General features: G+C 60.0%; 1 long non-coding RNA gene across 1 annotated transcript; it reads left to right on the top strand.

The window, feature by feature from the left end:
* Window positions 1–2,241: 2,241 nt before the first annotated feature.
* On the top strand, window positions 2,242–7,877 carry LOC123382336. Its single transcript, XR_006590563.1, has 4 exons — window positions 2,242–2,600; window positions 5,069–5,300; window positions 5,876–6,135; window positions 7,419–7,877. It is a non-coding gene; the product is annotated as an uncharacterized LOC123382336 (long non-coding RNA).
* The last annotated feature ends 420 nt before the right edge of the window (window positions 7,878–8,297 follow it).

Genomic DNA, 8,297 nt, shown 5'->3' with positions numbered 1-8,297 from the left:
CAGACCCTGCCCTCCGACCCTGAACATTAAACTCACCCCAGATGCAGAGTAACCCCCCCCTCCGCCATTAAAAGCCCGGTTCCAGGAGATTGGCCCCGGGTCAATGAGACCCAGTTCTCTGGGTGAGATGCACCGTCCTGAATCATGAAAGGGCCCAGTGAGCTCTTTAACACAAATGCTCAGCCCCTGGCAACAGCCTAAAAGTGGTCACCATGGAGATGGCAACAGCCACCTCGGAGAGATGGATGCCAGCGCCAGGCTTGGCAGAGAGAAACTGACAGAATGAAGAAGAAGGCGGTGCCTGTTTCATACTTGGCTGGAGCGGGAGACCAGGGATCCAACCCAGGAGGGGCCAGCAGTTGGGGGGAGGGGGTGGGGGGGGAGGGGGCTGCTCCCAGACACCTCACCCAGGCTAGTCTCACAGCCAAGCCTGCAGGGAGCCTGGTCAAACCAGCAAAGACACGTAAGCTCCCCCCCCACCCCCCGCGGAGCCTCCAACAGCCCAGGAGAGGGGGTGTCAGAAAGGCCGCCGCATCAGCCGGCTAGAGGCAGAGGGAGCCCCGAGACCCCCAGTTCTCAGCCTTGCCACATTCGCTGGAACCTGAACCCCAAGGCCTGCAGCGCTGTTCCAGGGCCGGATTTGCACAGGGCGCCCCAGCCCGAGTCCGCTGCGGGCTTCCCCCCGCCCGGCGATCTGTGCCCGTGGGCAGGAGGCACCATGGCCACCAGGCTTTGCGCCACTGGGGCAGGGGGCTGCGCGTGGACATGCACGGGGCCCTACTGGTCACCGGCATCCCGGAGGGCCTGGAGGAGGCGGCCGTTGAAGCCGTCTTGCAGCCGGCCTTCCTGCCCCCCCACCCCCACCCCGGCACGTGCAGGCTGTGCAATACTAGGGCCGGGAGGGACCAGAAGGCCGAGGCCACCCGGTGGAGTTTGCGGAGGCCATAAATCACGCCTCCATGCCCAGACAGATCCCGGGCAAGGGCGGCGTCCAGAGGGTTCTGTGTCACGACCCCTCGGAGAACACAAGGGTCCTGAGGCAGATGAAAGGCCTGCTGCTGGATGAGGGGCCCTCGGAGGCAGGCCGCAGGCGCTGCAGGCCCCGGGGACACGCCCCCCTCTCCCGCTTGGCTTGGGAGACCCAGGCCCAGGGCTCAGGGCCCGCCCCCAGGAAGGCCGGCTCCCCCCAGGGAAGGGCCACCGGGCTCGCAGAAACACAGCCAGAGGCAACAGGTAGGTGGGCCCAGCAGGGCCAGGAGAGAGAGCCAGGCGGGAGTCCGACGACTCTCTGGGGATGGTGATCCTGGAGCTAGCCCAGGACGACCTGAGCGCTCCAGGAGGCCGCCAGGAGCTCAGGAAGAAGGAGTGGACCCTGCAGAGCGACGCGGGCGGAGGAGCGGGTCCCCGCGAGTTCTTGGCCCTGGTGACCGGACGGACAAAGCCAAGCAGGAGCGGGGGGAGGCAGAGCCCCGGGGGGCGAGGCCCTCAGCCTCCACAGCAGAGAAGCCCGGCGCCCAGGGGGGCGCGGCCCGGCTTTAGCGGCCCTGCTGGCGGTGAGAGACACGTGGCAGCAGGAGCCCAGGGACAGCGACGCTCCCGAAAGCCAGTCACAGCGAAGCGGGGAGGCAGGAGACGAGAGGGTGGACAGTCCCGAGTTTGTGGCCATCGCGGCCTGTGCGGACCCGTGGGCCCGTGGCGGGGAGGGGAGATGCTGAAAGTCGCTTGGGTGATGGAGTCACTGGGCTGGAGCGACAAGCGAGGCCAGACAGAGGCCCTCCCCGCGGTCTTGCCCGTCCCGCGCAGGGACACTCGGGGAGCCCGCGAGAAGGTGGACGAGGCGGGCCGCCGGGTGGACGCCGTGGTCCTGCGGAAGGCCGCGGGAGCCGCCGGGAGCGCATTTCCAGCCTGGCCGAGCCCGAGCCCCTCTCCACGGGCGCGGGGACCCGGCGGGGCTGACGAGCGACGCCAAGGAAGGCGCCTGGGAAGGCGGGAGGTGCGGGCGCGCGGGAGGCGAGCCGGGCGCGGGCTCGGAGGCGGCGCCGGAGGCCGCGGGGAGCGGGGAGTCGGGGCCCGAGGCCGGGGCGTCCAGGAGGCCGGGGGGCAAGCGGGCGCCGCCACGTCGGGCTTGGGCAGGAGCCGGGGTGGGGGCAGGGGAGGCGGAGGCGGAGGCCGCGGCAGGGTGGGGGTGGGGTGGGGTGGGGCTGACGTCGCTCCCGAGGGGAAGGCGGTGAACCGGGAAAAGAAGGGGCGCCGGGGCCCTTGCGGAGGCCGGCGAGGCCAGGGGTCAGCTGCTCACCCTCCCCCACCCCGGCCTCCAAGTCGGCCAGTAGTGAGAAGGGTCGTGGCGGCCAGAGGCTGCCCCCCAGTGCCGCTAGGGGAACCCGGAGACGCGCGGCCTCACCCCCCCCCCATCCGGCAACCCCCTCCCCCGACGCCCTGCGACAGAGGCGGCCTCCCGGCTTCACCCTGGGACCCGCGCTCTGCTGAGCCACCCGCCGCCGGCCTCCCGGGTCCCTCTCTGTCCCTCCTTTGCAGGTGGCGGGACGATCCCCAGGGAAGAAGGAGAGAGATTCGGCCCCTCCGGAAGGCAGCAGCCCCAGGTGATGGGCCGGTGTCTCGGGCCACCCAGGTGGCACCCGGTTAGCATGGGGGGGAGATGGCAGTGGGGGGACATGGGGCAGTGGGGAGGCCAGCCATGCCAGAGAGTTCCTTCTGGCTCTCCGGAGGCCCCCATGGTTCCGGAGACCTGCTTCTGGCCAGCGTCTGTGGGCCACTGTCCCCCCACTCCAGCCAGTCTCACGGGGCCTGGGATCTGGGATGGAGCCCCCGCCACCCAGCTGGGCAGTGGGTTGACACCCACTCTCCCCACGTGTAGCCGAGGCCTGAAGGCTGATCCTCCCTGCTTGGAGGAGGAGATCATTCCAGAAAGAAGAATGTGAGGGGCAGAGGGGGCAGCCCCTAGGGGAGGGGAGAGGTCCCGTGGGAGAAGAGGAGAGAGGAGAGGTGGGAAGGGTGGGGGCAGGGGAGGAGGAGGAGGAAGCAAGGGAAAGCGCAGCAGCCCTGCCCCCCTCAGCCACAGCTGAGACAAAGGACCCAGCTCCTCCAGGCCAAGGCCGGCCACCTGCCAATGTCCCAGGCTGAATCTGCCACTCAGGCCGCCCAGGGATTCCCAGACATCTCAATTATTGGCCAAAATTTGCACCTCTGGGTAGATCACATAAAATCCCGATTTCTGGCTTCTGTCCGTGGCAGTGAGGGCAGCGCACTTCCAACAGGCCTGGGGTCCCCTCACCCCCCATCCCCGTTTTCCCTACAGCTGTCCCCTTCCTCGGGTCCCGTGGGCTGACCGACCCCTAGGCGCTGGCCTTGCAGCCCCGGCTTAAGAGGATGAAGGGTCCCCGTTTCTCCCTCTGAGTGAATTAAACACGGGAAGGACCCTGAGGGGGCGCCTGAGGGGGCAGGGCCAGTCCAGCCAGTGCAGGAGCCGCCCAGGGTCTTGTGTTGAGAGGAAGGAATGTCCCCAGGAGGGAGCTGCAGCCCAGCCCTGATCCCCCAGGCTCTTGGCTCCGCGCTGTCCGGTCAGCACCTGCTGTCCCTGCGTAGCTGCTTCGGTGCCCGGCGGTGTCTGGGTGGGGAGGTGGACCCTCGTTCTAGGCTGGCTGCTGTTTCTCGTCCCCTCGTCCTGGGGCTGCGTGTGTGCCTGGGCCAGAGTTCCCGTCCCCAGGCGGTGACGGGCCCATCGTGCCAGGAGGGCCCTCCCTCCACGTCTCCAGGAAGGCACAGGGGGCTGGGGGTGTCCCCACGGCCGGACTGCACTGTCCTACCCCCACCTCGGGACACCAGAATGCTTCCGTTACACGGGAAGGAGTCTCCTTCAGGGCTGCAGGGACCTCCATGGGACAGTCCCTGAGATCACCTGGCAGCAGTCAGGATGCCCTGGGGCTGGGGAGGAAGCCCGTCCTCCCTGGGAGCCATGGCCCTGGTCTGAGTGGCCTCTGCAGCCGCCTGGGGGTGGGGCAGGAGGGCGGAGCATCTCTGGGCTCTTCTCCTTGGAGCCCCTGTCCCCTGGGGCCCCTCAGTAAAGCGAATGGAGCCTTCTGGTCTGGTTTCAATATGCTCTGGACGAATGGGGAGGGGAGTGTCTGAGGTTGGGCCACCACCCTGGGACTGCCCTGTCACCGATCTGCATCCTGTTCCCCCCCCACACACCCACCACTCCCCGCCCCGGGTCGCCTCACCCAGTACAAGCCTTGTCCACACCCAGGCTTCTCAGGCCCAGAGCAGGGACGCGTTTGTAATTTGGAGATAAGAGGGCCCCACGTTCAAGGCTGATAACCCACTTGGCCCCCTGGTCCTTGGTCTGTGCTCTAGCGGGGATTCTAGCCAGCGACCCTCTGATGGCTGGGTGCTGGCCATGTGGGTTTTAAGTATTTTTGTGTCATTTCTGCCTCCAGCCATCTTCTCTGGACGAAGGAGAGAGAGCAGAAAGACCTGGTCCCCCCGCCAACAGGGACCGGCCGAGGAAGCCGGTTGGAAATGGGTTTCCCCAGCTCCAGGCTGGACACACTGATGTAACTGAGAACTCTGAAATCGAGTGGGTGCAGAGTGGGGAGACACGAAACCTTTTCATTTTGTGTCCGCACCTGTATGGACCACCTACAATCTTCCTTTCCCATCCCTCAATGGCTTCTTGGGCCCAGCCCAATCACATTTGGTGGGAGAAAAGTCCCTCCAATCCTGTTTATTTTTTAAAATGAAAAAAAATTTTTTTTGACATTCATTTAATTTTCGAGAGAGGGAGAGAGAGAGAGAGAGAGAGAGTGTGTGTGTGTGTGTGTGTGTGTGTGTGTGTGTGTAAGCGGGGGAGGGGCAGAGAGAGAGGGAGACACAGAATCCGAAGCAGGCTCCAGGCTCCGAGCCGTCAGCACAGAGCCCCAGGCGGGGCTCGAACTCCCGAACCGTGAGATCGTGACCTGAGCCGAAGTCGGCCGCTCGACTGACTGAGCCTCCCAGGCACCCCCATCCAATTCTGTTTCAAACTGCATCCTCCTTCTCTCTCTTTCTCCAGCTGTGGCCCCAGGACTTGCAGTGGGGACGGGGCACCTCCTCATCTCCTCCCCGGCCCCCTCTTTTGGGGTCTGGGCCCCCACTGTATTCACTGTGGGTGAAGGCCACGCAGGGAGACACGTGTCTCGGATCCGTCCTGTCAATGCCAAGGTTCCTCGCTGGGCTTTATGGCTTCTTCAGCCACCACCGACTCCGATTCCGAGTTCTGTTGCTACAGCGTTCATGAAGCACAGGTATGGAATCTTTGGACGTGATTAGGGATGAAGGGAAAATCATAAAACAAGGGGGATAACAGATACTCTATCCCCCTAAGTGATACCCAAGAAATTAACAGAGCGTATTCCCCGGAACCAGCACGGGGAACCACGAAGAGTCTGTACGGGTCACCTATTGCTGGGCTGGAAATTGTCCCCAAGCCTAGCAGCGTAAAGCAACAATGTGGGTTCCTATCTCACATTTTCTGAGGGTCAGGAATCTGGGAGGTGCCTCTGGGTGCTTCTGGCTCGAGGTCTGTCCTGAATGTGCAGTCAGGATGTCGGCGTGGGGCCGCTGTCATCCGAAGGCTTGTCCGGGGCCGGAGGGCGTGCTTCCCGGATGGCTCACTCCCCGTGGCTGTTGGCTGGACAGCCAGTGCCTCTCCTCACGGAGGCCTCCCTGTGGGACTGACGCGGCAGTCGGCTTCCCCCAGAACGCGCGTTGGCAGAGGGAGAGCACGGAGGCCTCGATGCCTTCTCATACAATGCCTCAGAAGCCACACGCAGCCGCTCCTGCCATTTTCCGTTTGTTGAAAGTGAGCCTCTGTGTCCAGACCTCACTCACGGGGAGTAGACGTGAGCTCCACCTCTGGAAGGGAAGGGCATCCGAGAGTGTGTGGGCAGAGTCTGAAAGCGGCACGGAGATCCTGACCATTCCTGGTTCATCTTCTGCCTAACTCATGAAAATGAAAGCCACACGTGCAGCGGGGGACACGTGGCTCCCTCAGAAGTTCCCGCGAAAGCAACGGGCTAGCTGATTTTTCTCCAATTCTCCATCCCAGCGCGGGCTCCTGCATTAGGATTTGGCTTGGGGGTAAGTGGTAAAAGGTCTGTAATGGCCTCACGGGCAAATTCCTTCTTTTCTGGAAAGCACCTTCTGCCTGTGCAGGAATCTGCAGTTTCTGCCCTGTCTAGATCTAGGGAACAGTGAGACAGGCAGTGAAATTACAGCGGAGTATCATTACAGGGCAAAAAAGGAAGCCCAGTGCACCATCAAAGAGATTTTCTGGGACGAGTCACAGGATCTTCAGCATATAGTGGCTCACACACAGGCAAGAAAGCCAAGCAGTGGAAGTTGCTGGGGTTTGAATTAGCAGCCCAACAATGTCAGTTTCAGAGTCTGTGATTCTCCTGGCCTCTCCTCACAAGAGGAGAGTCACAAGATAGCTGCAGCAGCTCCAGACATCACATCACACACCGTGTTCAAAGACAGGAAGCAGGGGACCGCAGAAAGCAGGACATTTCTCTTCGTTAAGGGTGGGAACACCTTCTCCCAGAATTCCTCGGCAGACCTCCTTTTATATACCTTTGGCCAGTACTGAGTCGCTTGACTACCCCCTGACCAGAGTGAGGCTGATTAAGGTCAAAAAAGCTTTCTTTCTTTCTTTCTTTCTTTCTTTCTTTCTTTCTTTCTTTCTTTCTTTCTTCCTTTCCTTTCCTTTCCTTTCCTTTCCTTTCCTTTCCTTTCCTTTTTTCTTTTTCTTTCTTTCTTTCTTTCATTCTTTCTTTCTCTCCTTCTTTCCTTCTTTCTTTCCTTCTTCCCTTCTTTCTTTCTTTCCTTCTTTCTTTCAATGTTTATTTTTTAGAGAGAGAGAGAGAATGCGCACAAGTGGGGAGGAACAGCGAGAGAGGAAGACCGAGGATCCAAAGTGGGCTCTGTGCTGACAGTGCAGAGGCCAAAGTAGGGCTCAAACTCACAAACAGGGAGATCGTGACCTGAGCTAAAGTCAGATGCTTAACCGACTGAGCCACCCAGGCACCCCCAAAGAAGTTCTCTCTTCTACTTGAACAAAATCTAGAGGCGCCTAGAGTCCCTGTTCGGCCCACTTCTCTCCCTCACATCAGCTGCCTGGTCTCTCTCGGGATATTTGAGTTTGGGAGCCCTGCTCGAGTGTGAGCACGGGTCAGCTAGGGATGTTTTGGTTACAAATCAGAGAAAACCAAACTGATAGCAGGCATAAAGATATAAAGATATTTCTTAGTTTCTTAATTACAGCTTTGGAGGAAAGAGGCTTCTGGGTTTAGTTAGCAGGTCAAGTATGTTATTGAGAACCCAGAATTGTTCTATTCCTCCAATTGTTGCTCTTTGCCTTCCAGTTTATTGCCTCTCGGTCACAACATGGCTGCTGAGCTCCGGACATCACCTTCTCCCACAACAGGGAAAAAAATGGATAGGTGGGGTGGTGACAGCCCTCTCCTATCCTGATTCTCCTCTTTTATCCAGTCACAAACCTATTTCCCCAAAGCGGCCAGCACACTCATTGGCCAGAACTGGGTCACTGCCTACCTGCCCCTACAAAGGAGTCTAGGAAACAGGAGAGCTGGCTTTTTTCACCACTTTGGTATGAGGTGGTAAATGGGAGAGGAGTTGTTCGTGGCTGTTAGATCAGCCAATCAACACTATCGGTGACGGACGTGACCTCATGCCCACTGCAAGAATAATTTTTAAACATTGAGAGAGAAAGAGAGAGAGAGATGGAGATATTCTTTCTCTCCCGCAGTGGCAGTGGGAGAGATACTATTTTGCATCATAAAATCCATCTACAGAATCAGCTTCCGGAGGGGGGGGGGGAGGGAAAAAAAAAAAAAAAAGAATCCGCTTCAAGAAGGTGACAGATTGAAACCATTCCCCAAGCATCTATCTGGTTTTCCTGTGCAGCCAGTAGCCTCCGTTACCAACCTCGCCGGTTCCCTTGTTCACTGAAGCCTGTCCTTGGAAAGAATTTGAACAAGAGCCTGGGAGAGTCTCTTAGAAATTGTTGCAATAGCCGAAGAAGAACGGCCCCCCAAGGCAGCCTACGTTTCTGGTTGGCTGTCTCCCTTGGCTGTTTGTTGCCATGGTGACGACGAGGTTAACCGGCCTCAATTTTTTAAAGAATAAATCGTCGTGGGTCTTCTCCGTCACATCAGGAAAGGATCACTTCCCTTCCACGAGCACGTTGAAATAAGAGCCCAAGGCTCTTCTAGATTTGTTGT

Source organism: Felis catus, chromosome E2, assembly GCF_018350175.1.
Source record: "Felis catus isolate Fca126 chromosome E2, F.catus_Fca126_mat1.0, whole genome shotgun sequence".
In the NCBI taxonomy this organism is placed as follows: Eukaryota; Metazoa; Chordata; class Mammalia; order Carnivora; family Felidae; genus Felis; species Felis catus.
The sequence above is the reverse complement of the archived record's forward strand: the minus strand, read 5'-3'. Positions and strand labels throughout refer to the sequence as shown.